This window comes from Triticum dicoccoides, chromosome 2B (genome assembly GCF_002162155.2).
Source record: "Triticum dicoccoides isolate Atlit2015 ecotype Zavitan chromosome 2B, WEW_v2.0, whole genome shotgun sequence".
NCBI lineage: Eukaryota > Viridiplantae > Streptophyta > Magnoliopsida > Poales > Poaceae > Triticum > Triticum dicoccoides.
The window spans coordinates 121,368,954-121,388,882 of record NC_041383.1 but is presented as its reverse complement, the minus strand read 5'-3'; positions in this window follow the sequence as shown (position 1 = coordinate 121,388,882).

Genomic DNA, 19,929 nt, shown 5'->3' with positions numbered 1-19,929 from the left:
GCGGTGGTGGCGGGTGGTGGTGAGGGCGGCGGGCGGCGGTATTTAAGGAGGGGGGGCGGTTCCGGCTTAGGGAAGGGGGCACCCGGGGAGGAGTCCGGCTCGGGCTCCCCTCGGTGTCCGTGCGGCGCACGGCGGTGCGCGCAGGGAAGGCGGCAGCGAGGCGGGCCGGCCTGGCCGGGCCTTGGGCCTGGTCGGGCGCGGGCGCATGTTTTTTATTTCAAAATAAATTCCGCCGGAACTTAGAAAAATCCTAGAAAAATAAATAAAAATATAAAAATACCAAAATAAATTTTCACCGTCTAAATGAAATATTTAGGACGAGGTGAACATTTTCTTGGCCCTAAATGCAATTTTGGAAAACGTGCAAATTTTTCTAATGCAAATAAAATCAACTAAGATCAAATAAATGATTTTAACATTTTCCTCCATATTTCAATTATTTTGGAGAAGTCATATTATCTCCTCTCATTTATTTTTGGTACGAAATATCTTTCGGAGAAAGAATAATTAAAATCAAAAATCCTCGTCTCATTATTTGGTACGAAAATCCAAATATGAGACCGAAGAATCCCCAACTCTCTCCGAGGGTCCTTGAGTTGCTCAGGATTTCGAGGATTTCAAAACGGAAAAGAAATAGAATATGATATGCATGAATGACCTATGTATAACATTCTAAATTAAGAATTTGGGGTGTTACACTGAGATTGGATCTTCAGCGTTGACTGAAATGATGATGTGAGAACTAGTTGCACTGGCTACAAAAGCATTTGTGTTTGCCATTCTGATAGGACTCTCAACTGTTGCCACTGTACAGATCAAATCTTGCCTGAAATTACTGATGAAATCTGCATGACCAACCATGATTGCAAGCACCTTATGTTGAGCACTGGCTCTTATCATTTGTTGCACATCATCATCGCCTCTGATTCTGAGCATACCATCTGAAATTGTTTTGTCAGGCATGCACCAATAAATGATGTGCTCATGGACAGATCCCAACCATAGCAGGTGCTCTTGAATGGCTGCATATAAGAATATGCCAGCACCAACATAGTCTATCACCTCAACTGAAGGATTGTAGTACTCCATGTTATTTACTGGTCCAAAAAATATTCCACCATGCTCCAGTTCTAATGTGAAGAAAGGGGTGTCCGCACTTAATCCCATTGCTGAATCACAAAATGCAACAACATAGTGCAGAATGTAAGCACAAGCATCACTAAAGATAACTGAATCTGCAAGTTAACCGAATCTTCAAGTTAAATGATTTTTCTTCAAGTTAACTGCATCTGCAAGTTAACTGAACTAAACTGAATAAATTCAGTTATCTTCAGAAACAGACTTAACTGAAGAAATACAGTAACTGCATCTTGGAAACTGAATTCAGTGAACAGAAAAAATTCAGTTAATTACAGCTTGCAAATTAACTCACTAACCAACTTATTTAGCATGCCTAATGTACAAACTAACTACTAATGCACTGCTTATCTCAAGTCGTGCCCTACATTACCCAAGCAAAGTTAAGCTTTTTTACACTGCAATGATGTCCCCTTACGCCAAAACCCTAGGCAAAATTGCGCACGTATTTGGAGATCAGAGGGCACTACTAGCCATAAACCTAAAGTCTGGACGAGAGATCATTCAAAACAAGGACCCTAGCTTCTTGATTAAAATCCCCAACTTCACAGCCCAAAACCCTAGACTCCAATCAACTACTCCCTCCGTCCCATAATGTAAGACGTTTTTTGACACTAGTGTAGTGTCAAAAAGCGTCTTACATTATGGGACGGAGGGAGTACAAAATAACCTCGCGGGAAGCACTACAAGCACGAATTACCAACCAAAGGACCTGAAACGAGCTCAAACTGGGCGATCCAACGGCGAGGAGTAGAAGACCGAGTGGGAGGGTTGACACCGAGCAGAGAGGAGGAACAGAGCAGAGATGAGACGACGAACCATAATCCGGAGGGTTGATACCAAATGATCGAACTTGGTGCGCGGTAGGCGGTGGCTGCACACCGCCGGTGAAGCCCGGCGACGACGCCATGGCTGCCTCGAGCGCAACCATCGCGCCTGTCGGCCAGTCACGGACAGGAGAGCGAGAGAGCGATGAATGATTGGGGGAGGGGAGGGAGACATAATAAATTCAGGTGCTTTGTGAGGTGTATTGCGGGTTTATTTGTGCTAAGGCTAGGGGGTCATTGCAAAAACTATGGCGCTCTGACCGGCTATGCTGACTAGGCTCCACTTGTCATCGTCTGATTGGCTGGGACTAAATTTGCACATTGGCTGCAAGTTGTAGGATGCAATAGTTTGCTTTTGCAAATTTTGAACTAGACCATCACATCTAGAACAAGTCCTAGGACTCCTGGTGCTATTACCTCATATCCCTGGCTAATCACTGGCCAGAGGGAGGGCCCCACTTGTACCCATCTGGCCTAGCGTTGCTCTTGTAGTATCTAGAGAGGCTTCCAACAATATCAGGTCCTCCACGATTCGGTGCTCGCACTGGAAAGTGGTCAAGCCACCTCCCCGCCCTGCAGGACTGCCACGATGTTGTCACCACCTACGTGGACCAGAACCACTTGGTCTTCGTCTACCTCCGGCTCAACTTCCCGCCATGGCGAGACACCAGTCGGCATGCATGCCCACCGCCACATGGCGGCTGCCACCACAGCCAGGCACGGAGTCACGACGCGGGATGGTTCGCATTCGAGGATGCCACAGACACACGAGAATGATTGGTCGTGAGCCACACGAGTCGCGCCTAGAACCAGGGTCGGCGATGGCAGGGCCAGATCCAGCGGGGTGCCATGGCACGCCCTAAAAATGCAGAACTTTTAATTTAGTACTAGCAATTAGTCCAATTTTACATGTATTACATGTGTTAAAAACTATTTATACATGATATTTAAACTACGAACACTGAGTTTGGCACCCCTTGTGGTTAAATCCTACACCCGCCGCTGAGAGTCGGAATGGCCACCTTTGCTGTCATGGCTTCCATCGTCAGAAAACGAGCGTTCCACGGAACTAAGCATGTGTTCCGCCCTCACAAGATGAACCACCACATGGTATTGAAGCATCTGCTTGTCAAAGAGGCATGAGGGCATCCAGGCATCGGTGGGCAGTCGGGGAAGGCCCTCACGCTCTCTCATGCTCAAGATGAAAATCGTAATCTACAGGAGCAAGCATTAGATGAATATATAGCAAACATTAGATGAATATATACAAGGTGTGTACTACATGTTGGAAGTTTGCAAAATTGTTGAATGCAGTTTCTGAAATCAGGATACTTTGGGATTTCCCCTGCTTGGTTGGTAGACTCACCGTCCTGCTAATGGGGAGAGCAAGCTGTATTTGGTGAGGTTAGCACGCCATTTGTAGGCAGGCAGCATCTTTATTTATTTGGTAATCGGGCAGACGATGGGATGCAGAGAATAATGCGATGCAGCCCTGTAAGCAAACCTGCTGGTTGCCGTTGCCAAAATGGCCACAAAAGAATGGGAGGGAGGAGGATTTTGCTCATTACTGTATGGGCCCATTGTATGGGGTTCGCACAAAGGCCCCTAAAGGCTAAAGCTAAAATGCCAGGGCCCTGGCCGGCGGGAGGGGTGGACGCGGCCGCCGGAGTGGCTGGCGGGCGGGGAAGGCTCTCACGCTCTCACGCTCAAGTTGAAAATCTTTAATCTACATGAGCAAGCATTAAATTAATACTCCTTGTCGGTGTCAAAACTGGCGGATCTCGGGTAGGGGGTCCCGAACTGTGCGTCTAGGCGGATGGTAATAGGAGACAAGGGACACGATGTTTTACCCAGGTTCGGGCCCTCTTGATGGAGGTAAAACCCTACGTCCTCCTTGATTAATATTGATGATGTGTGTTACAAGAGTAGATCTACCACGAGATCAAGGAGGCTAAACCCTAGAAGCTAGCCTATGGTATGATTGTTGTTTGTCCTACGGACTAAAGCCATCCGGTTTATATAGACACCGGAGAGGGCTAGGGTTACACAGAGTCGGTTACAATGGTAGGAGATCTACATATCCGTATCGCCAAGCTTGCCTTCCACGCCAAGGAAAGTCCCATCCGGACACGGGACGAAGTCTTCAATCTTCTATCTTCATAGTCTTGGAGTCCGGCCGATGATGATAGTTCGGCTATCTGGACACCCCCTAATCCAGGACTCCCTCAGTAGCCCCCGAACCAGGCTTCAATGACGACGAGTCCGGCGCGTATGTTGTCTTCGTCGTTTGCAAGGCGGGTTCTCCTTCACACTCCATGTGTTTGCCGGATAGTGTCCGGTTGCTTCGTAAATGCTGTGCTCCTTGGCTTCTACGTCCAATAATGGCCTTCTTCCACGTGTCGTACGAATGCGAAAAGCCAGGGTGTTCTTACGTTTTACCCCCTAGCTGCGCGAATAAGCTGCCTATAAGAGAGGCGAGGATCCAGATCCAAATCACACCGTCCTCCTTCCGCAAGTACTCATCGAGGCGCATCTGACAAAAAATCCATTCCAACATGGACGGTCGACGCGGCTCCTCTTCTCGCGCTCCCAGCCCTCAGCCAGGAGATTGGAGGAGATGCTCAGTCCCGCATAGCGAGTTAGTGATGCTCCAAGCGGAGGGATACCTTCCCCCGGCCTTCATGGTTCCGGTTCGAGCCAGACTGGCCACCTACAAGGGTGGGAAGCAGGCGGAGAGCGTCCCCAATCCCTCCAAAGGAGAGCGAGTATGCTTCGTCCCCTATTTAATAAGGGGACTCGGATTTCCTGTACATCCGTTTCTCTGGGGGCTCCTGGAGTTCTATGGACTCCAACTTCACCACCTTACGCCTGCCTCCATCTTGCACATCGCGGGCTTTGTAGCTTTTTGCGAGCTGTTTCTGGGCATCGAGCCCCATTTTGCGCTGTGGAAGAGACTGTTCTGCCTCGTACCCCGTTCTCATGAGGGGTCGATATATCAAGTGGGCGGAGCCGAAATATGGCGCATCGCCGGGACCGGATATCTATCCGGAACCCCGAAGAAGGCGTCCGAAGACTGGCCTTCAGAGTGGTTCTATATGGAAGACGCCCCACTGCCGGATCCAGTTCGGATCGGCCTCCCAGAGTTCAGCAATGCTCCTCTGAAGAAACGCCTGAGTTGGCGCCCGCGGAGCCCTCAGCGGGAAGATGATAGGAGCGTCCACTGTCTAATGGGCCCGATACGGCTACTAGCCCATTCCGGGTTAACCATGATTGGAGTCATGGCCACATGGATTATGCGAGGGGTGCAGCCGCTCCAATATAGGGGCCACCCCATGTGGGATTTTAACGGGGAGAACGACGCCACCCGTCATGGCCGTACGGGGCCGGGATCGGCCGACGATCTGGTGAAGATCCTGTCCGGCTTGTAAAAGGGGGAGAAGGAGGACTTCCTCCGCACGAATCCATTGAATGGTTCTCCATGAATAACCCTCGAAGCTGGGTAAGCGGACGCTTATATATCTGATCCGTGCTTTCAAAGATAAGTGTCTTACCCTATGATTTCGACGCAGGAACTGCATCGGGATGTGGAGGGCATAAAAAGCCCAACTCCACAACCCGAGGATCCGGGAAGATCCCTTGATCCGGCCTCCGAAGAGGATCCGGACATTAAGGTGGATTTGATTGACGGGGCGTTCCACCAGCTCAGCATAGACAATGCTCTAGTCGCCATTACGGCTGACTACCCCGGCTTATGTTCGGCTTCCCAGGTGAGTACGACCGAAGTCCCGACACTGTCACCTTTTTAATGCCTACTTCTGACCACCATGTACCAATGGTGTTTGGCAGGGGGTGCCTTTACAGCGGGAAGCCGAGCCCGCGGCGACTGACCAAACGAGGTCAGTGCGGCCTAGCAGGCGGAAGAGGAGTGCAGCGCGAATCGAAACGTCGCCGCAAAGGTATGATGCATCATTGTATTTTTAAGGGAAAGACTCCTAGGAGGCATATTAATGCTCATGATTCTTTCAGGAGAAAGAGCACTCGCCGGACTGAGTCCGGAGAGGGTGCCCACCAAGCCTCCGCCAGCCAGGCTCCAACGCCTGGTCCGGAGGGGGAGGCGAGCGCAAGGCGCGAGCCGGATGCTCCTCCAACGGAGGATGCCGACAGGTTGTCCGCCACGAGATCTGAGGTGGAGAGCGCCATGAATCACACGCGCCGTCGGATAGTTCTTCGTGACGCGTGTTTCTCCCCGGAGGCGTTGAATGCCTTTGATGCGGGAGACGCGCACCTCCGTGCCGCTCGAGATGGTTTAACCAGAGCCACGGAGCAGTATGTGAAGGACATACGGGTAAGTAATTTTAATAGTTATATATGCCAGTAGCCCCTGAGACTTAAAATAGTTAAAATAACTGATTTAAGGATCATTTATTATGCAGGATCTTATGGAGAAGAATACCCACCTGTCCCAGGAGCTTCAAGAGTGCAAGGCCCAACTTGAGGCCGCACTGACCGCTGTAGGAGGAGACACAGAGACCCCCTCCGGTAACACATATTTCAAAAATGGTTTATGGCATGCGGTGTGCGTATAAATCTGACAATAATATCGCAGATGTTGCCGGACTTGATCCGGACAAGCAACAGCTACTGCGCCAGTTGAAGGCCGGCGAGAGGGTGCTTATGAAGGTGCAGCAGGAGAGGAACAAACTCCAAGATGCCCACACCCAGCTTGGAGAAGAGCTAAAAGGTGTTCGGCCCAGCTGTCTGGCTCCTTGAAGGAGAATCAGCGGCTTCATCGCGGCATCTATAGTAAGTGCTTGAGCAAACTCTTTTGAAAAGAAGAGTTCAGCGAGGAAGTCGGTTGACAAAAATATGTCTGTAGGTGTGCTCACAGGTCGCCCGATGGAGGAAATGCCTGGTTCAACGGGTGACCAACTTCCCGAGCTGGTGCAACTGTTTGAACGTGTTCGGCAGGCAATGAGTGGCGTCGTTCAGGCCTTATGGCCTTCCGTCTCCCTACCTGAGGGCCTTGGAGGGCTTGCTGAGAAGCTTCGGGGAGTATGGCGACGTCTCCGTCTGTGGAAGATATTGGCCTGCCGTCAAGGCGCCAGGGAGGCCTGGGCCATGGTGAAGACGCGGTACCCGAAGGCTGACCCAAACCACATGGCCGAGGTCGGACCTATGGGGCCTGATGGGAAGGAGATCCCTGTGAGCTTGATGTACGACCAAGTAGAGCTGGCCGCAAAATATTCCCAACAGGACTGTAAATTAGACAGCCTGTTAGATGGGATTGAAGAGGACTACAATCAGTCAGTTTGACGATGTAATTTTAAAATGACATGTAAAATGCCTTCTAGCCGGATTGTAGATCGTTTGCCTTTGCGGACCTTTTCGCTTCAACCTCAGGACCCAACAGTCCGGAGTGTGTCCGAATACCCTGATGGTTATAAAAGAACCGGGGCATGCATGGAGACAAGGCGTAGGGGTCATAATTGCTTTATCAGACAAGTGCCCATCTAGCTATGTTATATTACATGGTTAGTAAGAAACATCTTCCAGGGAGAATAGTTCCGTTAAGGGTTCCTTTCCCTGGGAGGCATGCCCTAAAGTGCATGGCCGGACTGCGAAAATAGCAGAAAAAGCATCTGGGGGCAGATAAATAACTAACTAATAAATCATCTTTCAGGTCACCGACCGAATATTCCCTTAAGAACGCTAGCCTTCGGCTTCACCCAGTCTGACGTACACATCCGGCTGACCCGGTAGTAACAATCGCAGAGGTGCTCCCTTTACCTCCTAGCCGAACAATCGGGAACGTAGGGGTAAGCACAGGAGCCAGGCAACCCGGCTTGGCCAAAACTTAAGTCATATCGATGCATATAATGGTGATCAAAAGGTACATGCGGAAGTGTGACACATGTGGTGGGCATGAAGCCCATATAAATAAGCTTCTGTTAAAGAAGCCCCCAGGTATAACGAGTGCGAGTAGCACATCAAGTGAGTGCGAACGAAGCGTAGATTAACCCTCAAGAGGTTTGTACTGAAAGAGGGAGAAAAAAGGAGGGAAAACAAAGACAGCGAAAAAACATGAAAGGTGGACGGAGGAAGGAGACGAACCATGAGTCCGGCGCTAGGCGTAAAATCTTCGGAGACGGGCTGCGTTCCATGGGTTTGGCTCGAGTCGGTTGTCAGATGCGTTGCGTAGACGGTATGCACCGCCGGTAAGGACTTGGTCGATGATGAAGGGACCTTCCCATTTGGGCTTAAGTTTGTCCTTTTTCTTGTCCGGCAGGCGTAGAACTAGCTCGCCAACATTGTAAGTTTTAGCTCGTACTTCTCTGCTTTGATATCTTCGAGCCTGCTGTTGATAGAATGCGGAACGGGATTTTGCCACGTCGCGCTCCTCCTCTAAAGCGTCCAAACTGTCCTACCGATCCAACTCGGCTTCTCTTTCCTCATACATGCGCACGCGAGGTGAGTCATGAATTATATCGCAGGGCAAAACTGCCTCAGCGCCGTATATAAAAAATGGTGTGAATCCGGTTGTGCGGTTTGGCGTGGTCCGCAGCCCCCAGAGTACGGAGTCGAGCTCCTCTACCCAATGCGTGTTAGATTCCGTGAGGGACCGCACTAATCTGGGTTTAATGCTGCTCATGATGAGACCATTTGCCCGTTCCACTTGACCATTAGTTTGAGGGTGGTAGACTGAAGCGTAGTCGAGCTTGATGCCCATGTTTTTGCACCAGAGTTTAACCTTGTCGGCCGTGAAATTCGTGCCGTTATCAGTGATGATGCTGTGGGGGACGCCAAAACGGTGTACTACCCCGGATATGAAGTCTATCACAGGTCCGGATTCTGCCGTTTTAACCGGCTTAGCCTCTATCCATTTGGTGAATTTGTCCACCATGACCAATAAGTATTTGTGCTTGTGGGTTCCCCCTTTAAGGGGTCCAACCATGTCAAGCCCCCAGACCGCGAACGGCCAAGTAATGGGTATAGTTTTGAGGGCGGTGGGTGGCATGTGGCTCTGATTAGCAAAGAGCTGGCAACCGACGCATCATTGGACTAAGTCCTGAGCATCTGCCCGGGCGGTTGGCCAATAAAATCCTGTACGGAAGGCCTTGCCTACAAGGGCCCGGGCGGCGGCGTGGTGCCCGCCAAGTCCGGCGTGAATTTCAGCCATGAGATTTCGCCCTTCCTCTTCGGAGATACACCTTTGAAGGACTCCGGTTGTGCTTTTCTTATAAAGTTCTCCCTCATGGACCTTGTAGGCTTTAGATCGCCGAACTATGCAGCGGGCCTCATTTTGGTCTTCGGGAAGTTCCTGCCGGATTAGGTAGGCTAGGAATGGTTCCGTCCACGGGGCAATTACTGCCAGTATTTCATGGGCTGAATCTGTTATTTCGTTGGCTGAGCCACCGACTGTGTCAGAATGTTCTGAGTTAGGTGATGTAGTTGGTTCCGGATTGTTATTTCCGGACTCCTCTTCCCATAATACGGATAGCTTGAAGAGCCGCTCCAGGAAGATGTTTGGAGGGACGGCGTCGCGTTTTGCGTCGATGCATGCCAACACATCTGCTGCCTGGTTATTATCCTGGGCGACATGGTGGAATTCGAGTCCTTCGAACCGGGCTGACATTTTTAGGACAGCGTTGTGGTAGGCTGCCATTTTCGGATCCTTGGCGTCAAAGTCTCCATTTACTTGGGATATTGCGAGGTTTGAATCCCCGCGCACCTCTAGGCGTTGAATACCCATGGAGATTGCCATCCGGAGGCCATGTAGAAGGACCTCATATTCGGCTGCATTGTTGGAGTCCGTGTACATTATTTGAAGCACATATTGGACTGTGTCTCCGGTTGGGGACGTCAAGACGACGCCCGCGCCCAAGCCAGCCAACATTTTGGAGCCGTCGAAATGCATGATCCAATTGGAGTATGCGCCGTACTCTTTAGGGAGTTCGGCTTCGGTCCATTCGGCGATGAAGTCGGCCAGAACTTGCGACTTGATAGCTCGCCGTGGTTTGTAGGTTATATCAAATGGTAAGAGTTCAATGGCCCATTTTGCGATCCTGCCCATCGCATCGCGATTGTTTATAATGTCGTTGAGAGGTACTTCGGAGGCCACCGTTATGGAACACTCTTGAAAGTAGTGTCGCAGCTTCCGGGATGCCATGAACACCGCGTACGCTATCTTTTGATAGTATGGGTACCGAGACTTGCATGGGGTTAAGACAGTGGATACGTAGTACACTGGTTTTTGACGAGGGAATTTGTGCCCTTCTGTTTCTCGTTCGACGATGAGTACCGCGCTGACAACTTGATATGTTGCTGCGATATATAATAACATTGGTTCGCCCAGGTTGGGCGCGGCCAGGACCGGATTTGTTGCCAATACGGCTTTAATTTCTTCGAGTCCGGCCGTGGCAGCATCCGTCCATTCGAAATGTTCGGTGCGCCGGAGGAGGCGATAGAGGGGTAGTGCCTTTTCTCCCAAACGGGAGATGAAGCGGCTTAAAGCCGCCACGCATCCGGTTAGTTTTTGTATTTGCTTGAGGTCTTTTGGGATATCCAATTGTGACAGATTTCGGATCTTGGCTGGGTTTGCTTCAATTCCTCTACCGGATACAACGAAGCCCAAGAGCTTTCCGGCTGGTACGCCGAAGACACATTTTTCCGGGTTGAGCTTAATGTCGTATGCTCGGAGGTTGTCGAATGTCACCCTCAAGTCGTCTACTAGAGTTTCGACGTGTTTGGTCTTGACGACCACATCGTCTATGTATGCCTTGACTGTTTTGCCTATCTGGGTGGCCAGACATGTCTGAATCATGCGCTGATATGTCGCGCCGGCGTTTTTGAGTCCGAAGGGCATTGTGTTGAAGCAGAATGGTCTGTATGGAGTAATAAATGCCGTTGCGGCCTGGTCTTTTTCCGCCATCTTGATTTGATGGTATCCGGAGTATGCGTCGAGGAAGCACAATGAATCGTGCCCTGTGGTAGCATCGATGATTTGGTCGATGCGAGGGAGAGGGAAGGGGTCCTTTGGACAGGCCTTGTTAAGGTATTTGAAATCGACGCAAAGGCGCCAGGATTTGTCCTTTTTTGGTACCATTACTAGTTGGCTAGCCAGTCCGGATGTTTTATATCTCTGATGAATCCGGCTTCTAAGAGTTTGGCTAGCTCCTCCCCCATTGCCTATCGCCGAAGAGCTTGTTTGACTGGCTCGAATCCTTTTAATATTTAGGCTGTGCTCTGCCAGCCTGCGTGGGATTCCTTGCATGTCTGAAGGGTGCCAGGCAAAAATGTCCCAATTCTTCCAAAGGAATTCTCGTAGTGCGGCTTCTACATCAGGGTTTAATTGTGCTCCAATGGAGGCCGTCTTTGTGGAGTCCGTTGGATGGACCTAGAATTTGACTATTTCGTCTGCTGGTTTAAAAGAGGTGGACTTGGACCTCTTATCGAGTATCACATCGTCCCTATCCACCGTGGAGCGCAGCGTAGTTAGTTCCTCTGCCGCTAGGGCTTCGGATAATGCCTCTAGGGCCAGTGCGGCTGTCTTATTTTTGGCGCAGAGTGTTGTATCTGGATCACTGGCGAGAGTGATTATTCCATTGGGTCCAAGCATTTTGAGCTTCATGTACCCGTAATGGGGTATAGCTTGGAAGATTGTGAATGCCTCTCGCCCTAACAAGGCGTGATATCCGCTGCCGAATGGGGCCACTTGGAATGTGACCTCTTCGGACCTGTAATTGTCCGGCGAGCCGAACACTACATCTAGCGTGATTTTTCCTGTGCAGTGTACTTCTCGACTAGGGATTATTCCCCTGAAGGTTGTGCTGCTTCGCTCAATGCGGCTCCAGTCAATTTCCATTTTTTGAAGGATTTCTTCGTAGATGAGGTTTAATCCGCTGCCGCCATCCATGAGTACCTTGGTAAGACGAAAGCCGTCCACTATCGGACTGAGGACCAATGCGGCTGGTGCTCTAGCTGTTCGGAATTTAGGTTCGTCGCTGGCATTGAAGGTGATAGCTGTGTCGCTCCATGGATTTGCTGTTGCTACTTGGTAGACTTCGGCGAGGCTGCGGATTGATCGTTTCCGCATGTTATTTGATGCGAAAGTCTCGAAGACTGTTAATATCGTACTGGTACTACTGGGCTGGTTGCCCGGGGCTAAAAAGCCTTCGCCACTTTTGGCCACCTGTCGTAGTATCCAACATTCTCGAAGGCTATGTGTTGGAGTGGCGCCCTTCGTGCTGTGGATTTTGCAGGGTCCGTTGAGCCATCCCTCTAGTACGGTTCCGTATCCTTTAGGGGGTTTTTGCTTTTTGGTTTTTAACCCAGGTGCTTGAGTATGACGCACTCTTTTGTTTCGGACTGGGGTTGTATTCAGGGCCGGATTGTCCCAAAACCTAGTTTCGGTTTTCCAGGCACTCTCCATGGCGCAGTATTTTTGTACAATGGTCGCTAGGTCGGCGAAGCATGTAACTTCGCGACGGCTGATGGCGTTTATGATTCCCTTGTCCGTGCAATTGTTGCAGAAAATTGAAATCGCGCTTTCTTCGCGGCAGTCCTTTATCCTGTTCATAACCAGGAGGAATCTGGCCCAGTAATGATGTACTGTTTCATCGGGCTCTTGCCGTATTTGAGATAGATCGCTTATGTTTGGGTGGGCGGGTGGAATTAAGTTCGGAACTCCGCCCGATCTGAGGCTCAAAGGCCAAGAAGCTTCCGGATTTGGAAGCTTGGTTTGTTGGATGCTTTCCAACGAATCTGGTCCGATGCCTGACTTTAGGTTCAGTATTTGATTGGCGTCCATCCCTCCGCGGGAATTCGGCATGGAGGGATCGGGAATCCGGACATAGTTGGTTTTCAACATAGAAGAAGAGTCGCCGCATTGTTCCTCTACCACAACAACGTGGTGGGTAGCCTGGGGAGAGTTAATTTCTCTCAGATCGGTTTTAAGCCCAATCTGACCGTAGTCGGTAGCGACTCCCAGGGCGGCGATGCGATCCAAGAGCTCGTTTACGGAGGAGAGCTCCATCGGATGTAGCTGCTCGGCGAATTCCGAGCTGACGTGAAGATCGCTTTTGATGACCTGAGAGGTCATCGTCGGAGCGGTGGCCGAACAGGCGGTCATAAAAAAACCACCTAGCCGGATAGTTTGGCCGGCGGCCAAGGCTCCCTTGGCGACGGCGCCGTCTTTAAAGACGAGAAAAGGCATCCTTCCTGATCGCGACGGCACAGAGGAACTCTCAATGAAAGCACCAATGTCGGTGTCAAAACCGGCGGATCTCGGGTAGGGGGTCCCGAACTGTGCGTCTAGGCGGATGGTAACAGGAGACAAGGGACACGATGTTTTACCCAGGTTCGGGCCCTCTTGATGGAGGTAAAACCCTACGTCCTGCTTGATTAATATTGATGATGTGTGTTACAAGAGTAGATCTACCACGAGATCAAGGAGGCTAAACCCTATAAGCTAGCCTATGGTATGATTGTTGTTCCTCCTACGGACTAAAGCCATCCGGTTTATATAGACACAGGAGAGGGCTAGGGTTACACAGAGTCGGTTACAATGGTAGGAGATCTACATATCCGTATCGCCAAGCTTGCCTTCCACGCCAAGGAAAGTCCCATCCGGACACGGGGCGAAGTCTTCAATCTTCTATCTTCATAGTCTTGGAGTCCGGCCGATGATGATAGTTCGGCTATCCGGACACCCCCTAATTCAGGACTCCCTCACTCCCTCTGTCTGGAATTACTTCCTCGGTTCCAAATTACTCGTCGCTGAAATGAATGTATCTAAAACTAAAATACATCTAGATACATCCATACGTGAGACAAGTAATTCAGAATGGAGGAAGTACTTATCATCAAAATGGATGAAAATGAATGTATCTACAACTAAAATACATCTAGATACATTCATTTCAATGACAAATATTTTCGGACGGAGGGAATAGTATACACAAGGTTTGTACCTGCTGGACGGTTGCAAAATTATTGAATGCTGTTTCAGAACTCAGGATACTTTGGGATTTCCCCTACTTGCTTGACGTGTTGGCTTACAAGATGCGCACATGATAGACTCACCGTGCTACTAATGGGGAGAGCTAGCTGTATTTCGTGAGGTTAGCAAGCCATTTGCAGGCAGGCAGCATATTTATTCTTTTGTTAACTGAACAAAGGGAAGATGCAGAGAATTATGCAATGCAGCCAGTTCCCGCTGTTAGCAAATCCGCCGGTTGCAGTTGCAAAAATGGCCACAAAAGGAAAGGACGGGAGGAGGAGGTTGCGTACGTCTCGATCGACAAAGCACAATTGCGTGGCAAGGGTTCATCGTAAAGGCGTAGCGCGGCTACGTGAAGCGAGAAGGCCAAACCACCCAACCAGCTGAAGCAGGTCGGGGTAGGGAGATGCAGCCCAAAGCATTGCCGTCTCCAACAGCAAGATTCAGAAATCATCCAACCATTCAGAAATGAGACTAGCAGCTAGTTTCCACACGTCCCAACATCCAGACAAAAAAATACCGGGAAGACGGGAAGTGGACACATGCACCCTTCTATGGCAGAAACTAGCAGCAGAAGCAGATCATACGAATAAATTAAAAGCGAATTCTGAGATGATACTGAATCCTCACAAGCACACCACGGTACATATTCTTATCACACTACATTACTGATTCCGAGCACGCGTACGTGTCGGTATATTGTGCCAGTAACTTGTGCACAATCTCTACTTATATTACTACTGAGAAAGCAAACATACTCATCGCTAAATACACTCAGCCTAATATACATATAACAACTCAGACCAATTCCAGCCTCACGGTCGGGACTACTTAATTTGATCTAACCGTCAATATTATACTAACCCTCAGCCAAAACTACCTATAGCCATTTTTCTGGGCGGACCTCTGCGGGAGAAAACTCTGCCAGACTAAACGTTCCCCGCTCACTCTCCCTTCTCTCGTCCTCTCCGGAAGAAAGAAAAGGGCGGCGACACCTTTCCTCCCTCACTCCACCACCGAGGCCGGGGGTTCTCTTCTCCTCCGTTCGCCGCTCTGGCGACAGGAGGGGGGAACCCCGGTTCTTCTGCCCAGGTGCACAGTTAGGGTTAGGATTCGTAGTTTCTTCATCGACGTCTAGATGGCGGCGGCGCTGGCGTTGGGAATAAAGTTTTCCCCGGTCCCAGCCGCATCTCGACGGCGTCCTCCAGGGCGATGTCGAGGGACCATGGGAGTTGTCTTCCGCTGCTTCTCCAGTGTGTCGGATGTGGTGGTCCGGAGTGTTGCTCGTGAGGGGCAAGTGACCAGTGGGTGGTGACATCTTCGGTGCAGGGCTCGTGGCTGTTGGGTGGCATATCTACCGGTCATCGTCAACAACGTCGTGTGAAGACGGCGGTTCCGGGGCTGAAGGCGCTCGGGGTTGTTCCCCAACTGACGTGCCGCAGTGATAGGTGCTCCGCCGTTCTCGGCGGTTCTTCATTCGGTTATGAAAGCATCTTGCGATGAAGTACCAACGGTCTGTTGGTTTACGGTTGCCTTCTCCTCTTCCTCTGGCGGTGGTGTCGAGGGAAAACGGCGGCAAGTTGGTATTTAGTTCAGCACACTTGGTTGTAATTTTTATTTGGGGGTGGGGGTGGGGGGGGGGTCTGTTGTTGCTCCGGGATAGTTGTCCACTCCATTTCAATGTGTGTGTCGCGTCCGATGTATGCTCGTTGTTTTTTTTCGAGAGTACGCAAATTGCGTACCATAGCTTTATAGAAGAAGAGAATTGAAAATACAAGACAACTATCACTCGTTGCGAACAACAAGCGTAGCACCACTCCACATCTGGCTAGTCCAAGGACAGCCAACAACGACAACACAACTAAAAGGCAAGAGCCCGCCCAAAACCGAAAACTATGCCGCGTCTCGACCGACGTCGGTCACACCGAAGAGCATCATCTTCCGCCAATCATCCCTTCGACGACCATCCCCCCTTAATGCCTAAAGGAGGTGGCAAGATGGTGGCAGGACTCGATCTGACTTGAGAAAGGCGCCATCTTGGAATCACCAGCAACGACCGTTCATTGCGCCGGAGAAGAACGATCATGGGCAGCGGCAAACACCGGAGGAGCGCAACATAGGACATCAAGACCAGGTCCCCTGGCACGATGTTCTCAACAGAGGAACGGCGTTGAGGACGCCGCCATCGTGCCGATCCAACACTAAATCAAGGCTTTCGCCCGGAGATAATAGCCAACACCAAGCAAGAGAGGGAGACGGCGACACACTCGGCGGCGCCTCCAAGGAGGGTAACGACACCCACGGGTGCCATCACCGCCGGCCTGGTGACCTGGCAGGATTTTCATCCGTAATGCCACCATCTCCACACCTCCAAGGTTTAGGCAGTACCGTCCATGAAGCCTCGCACCGTCTTCACCGCAGCAACTCGTCGTTGAAGCCGCGCAGCCGAGGTCCTCCCACACCCGCACTTCTGAGAGAACGCGACCCAACAGCCACCATCCACCCAGACGAGGATCCGCAGCAGCCAACCACACCGTGCAAGAGCCAAATCCACCACAACGGCCTTCACCCGCACCAGGGGACTGCCGCGCAATGAAATCAGCCCCAAGGCCCAAATCGAATCTGAGGGGATTCAGATCTAACCCGCACCTCCTTACACCACTCCGGCGCCACCACCTTTGCAAGCACCCTAGCGCGCCCAGCACACGGCGGCGGCCGGCCGGCCGCTGCCCGCCATGGACTCCTTCCTGGCAGGGCCTCTCAGCGCCGCCGCCACCATGGTCCCGAGCTCCCGCCGTCGCCCCCATCTGCACCGGCGCACCACCCTCCTCCACCACTCTGCTGCACACCTTGCCTGGGACCGCCTCTCCGCCCCGCTCCCTGTCGTGCGCCGACGACGGCCACCGCGAATCCTGCCGCCGGCCATCCCGCCACCATGGCAGCCCCGAAGACGATCCACTCCGCGCGAAGGGGCCAGTCGGGGGACGCCGCCAGCACCCGCCGCCTTCGTCGGCCGGGCGCGGCCGCCACCGCTGGCGCCGATGCCGGCAGCGGCCGGAGGAGGAGGAGATCTGGGGCCTGCTGGTCTAGGGTTTGGGGGTCCTTCGAAGCCGCACGCGCGTGCGACCCGGGAGGCGCACCTCCAAGTGAAATGTATGCTCGTTGTTAGCTTAATGGAATTGTGGTTACCCCTGGAAAACAAACGTTCCCCGCCTCGCGTCCACCTCAATACATCGGTTTACTAATCCTTTTTTTTCATGAGCCATCGCCTTCTTCACTGAATCGCTCCCACCATTAGCCATTTACCCTCACATCACCCGCACCATCGTCGAGGTGGTCCACGTAAGAAGGTTGCTTGTTTTTCTTGGTTGCTACTTAGAGCATCTCTAGCAGACCCGTATAATGCCGACACCATAAGACGTTTACAATTCGACAAAGATATGTTTTGCGGGGCAAAATCGTGCGCTGCAGAATAGAACCCGTATATGAAACTATATAATCAAAAAAAACTTTCGCGGAAGAAATTGCAACCACACTGATCATTCATAGTTCATACATACTACATGATCATGCATACTACATTCTACTACTACTACTACTAGAGGGGGGTGGGGAGCTCAGTCCTCCTCGTCGGAGCTGACGAGGTCGATGAACTTCTCCCTCTGCTCCTCGCGGATGCGCCTCCACTCATCGTTATTGTCCTTCGCGGCGAGGTTGGCCGCAACCGCCTACTTGAACAAGAGGTCTTTGAGCTTCTCGTTGTGGCGGCGGTGCTCCTCCTCCTCGCGCAAACTCCGTTCGACAATGCCGGCCACGACCGCGTCGACATCGTCACCGACGTAATCTTCGGGGCCGACGACGCCTCGACGCGTGATCTCCCCCGGCTCCTGCTTGATGGCGACGAGCTCGCGGTCCTCCGGCTCCTCTGCCCACTCCCTCTTCACGGGGAGAAGCATCGTGCCGGATAGGCACCCGCGGTGGAGGAAGAGCCCGCGGCCAAGGAAGAGCCCGCGGACGAGGAGGGCGTCCACCCGTGCTGGCGGTCATACTCCTCTGTCTCGCGGCGGAGGAGCCTTGACGGCGGCTCGAGGCCTTGGTTCGTCCACTTCCTCACCGCGCGCTTCCTCGCACCGTCCGCGCGGACACAACGCTCGTGCTCGGGGTCGCCGCCCCGCAGGAGTTGCGGCCGGAGCTCCACATACGGCCCCACATGACGTTTGGAGGCGGAAGTGGCCTCACCGACGGCCAAAAAATGCGAGGGAGAGAGTGGGGAATCACGGCGAAACGCGGCGGCGGGGGATAGGGTTTCGGCCCGTATCTGTCCCGCAAACCCGTAGATATACGGCTTCGGGGGTGAGGCTTGCAGGCCGCGGTAAAATATTTTATGGACCAGACGAGTATACGGGCTCTTTTCTGACCAGAAAATTGGGCCGAGCCCGTATACTCGCCGATTACACGGGTTCACGCGTTATACGGGGTCTGCAAGAGATGCTCTTACTGCTTATAAGTACACATGTACACTTTGTACTACCGGTTTAATTATGAGAAGAATTGTTAGCTATTACTGCTCAAGATTGTCTCAAAAAAAAAGCTATTAGTGCTCAAGTTATGTTAATACTTGCTAGCACTAGCTTTTGTGTCCATGAATAACAAGAATACTAGGCCCGTAATCCTTTTGCTGTTTTTTTGGAGAGAAAAATTACTGCACCTCTGCGATTGACGCGCCTGATGCACGGTACTTTGATAGCGTACCTTTTTTCATCTCGCTCAGGCTGTAGCGTTTCTCATGTGTGTTTTTCTAAGCGGTTCGGCGGTTGGCCCTTTGACAGGGCCTTCTGGGTTGTTCGTGCGTGGGGATTTCTCCAGATATTTTTTTTCGAGAAATTTCTTCAGATATTTTGATCGGGACCTCCTATATGCCGCTTATTGCGGCAAGGAGTCACGGCTTCGCACAACGCGCAGCTCACCCTGGGCCGGCACATTTGTGGTGCCTTGGCTTCGCCAGGTAAAAATCGTGAAAACAGTTTTTCTTTTAGGGATCAAACCCACCACTTCTTGTAGATGCACACGCCGCGCTAGCCACCACGAATGGCTCACCCAAGTGAAAGAACTACAACGCGAAACTTAAAGAACCTAACAGCGGCGACAAAACTTTAAAATCAGTTCGCGAAATTTCCAAAAATACCATTGTAAACATTCTTTGAGAAAACAATAACAAAAGTGAAAATACGAACTTTTTTATAAATTATGAATTGACTAAAGAAAAAATATGGAATCCCCCCGAACAATTATTGAATTGGCGAACATTTTCGTAAATGTTTCTAAATTACGAAAACGTCATATTTGTTGAATATGTAAATTAATTTGAAAAAATAACATTTTTTAATTTGTGAAAAATAAAATAAAAATGCGAATATTTTTTGAATATGTGAACGTCTTTTGAAACATGAATATTTTATGAATGTGTGTACAAATTTTAAAAAAATGTGAACAAGTTTTCGAAATCCTTGCACTTTTTAGTTTATGAACAAAATTTTAAAATGTGAACATTTTTTAAAATTCTATTTTTTATTTTATTTTTTGAGCATCTTTTGAAAAGAAGCAAACAAATTTTGATTTTTAAAAAAAAAAAATCTGAACAAACTTTGAAAATAGAAACATTTCCAAAAATGTGAAGAAATTTTGGAAATTTCAAAAAAAAATTAATCTCAAAAACATTTGTTGAAAACCAGAAAATAATTTTGAAAAAGATAAAATGAAAAATTAGAAGAAAATAAAAAAGGCAAGAAATGAAAAAAAAGGAATGAAAAAACAAAAAAGAAGAGAAAAAAAATAAGAACCTCAACAATCTAGCACTAAGGTAGTCACCCCACTTATTACCCCATGAATACCAGAAAGTTTTCATTTATAGATTTTAAAATGTGAATGACCATTACCTTGCTGGCTTGATCATGTGCTTTGATTAAA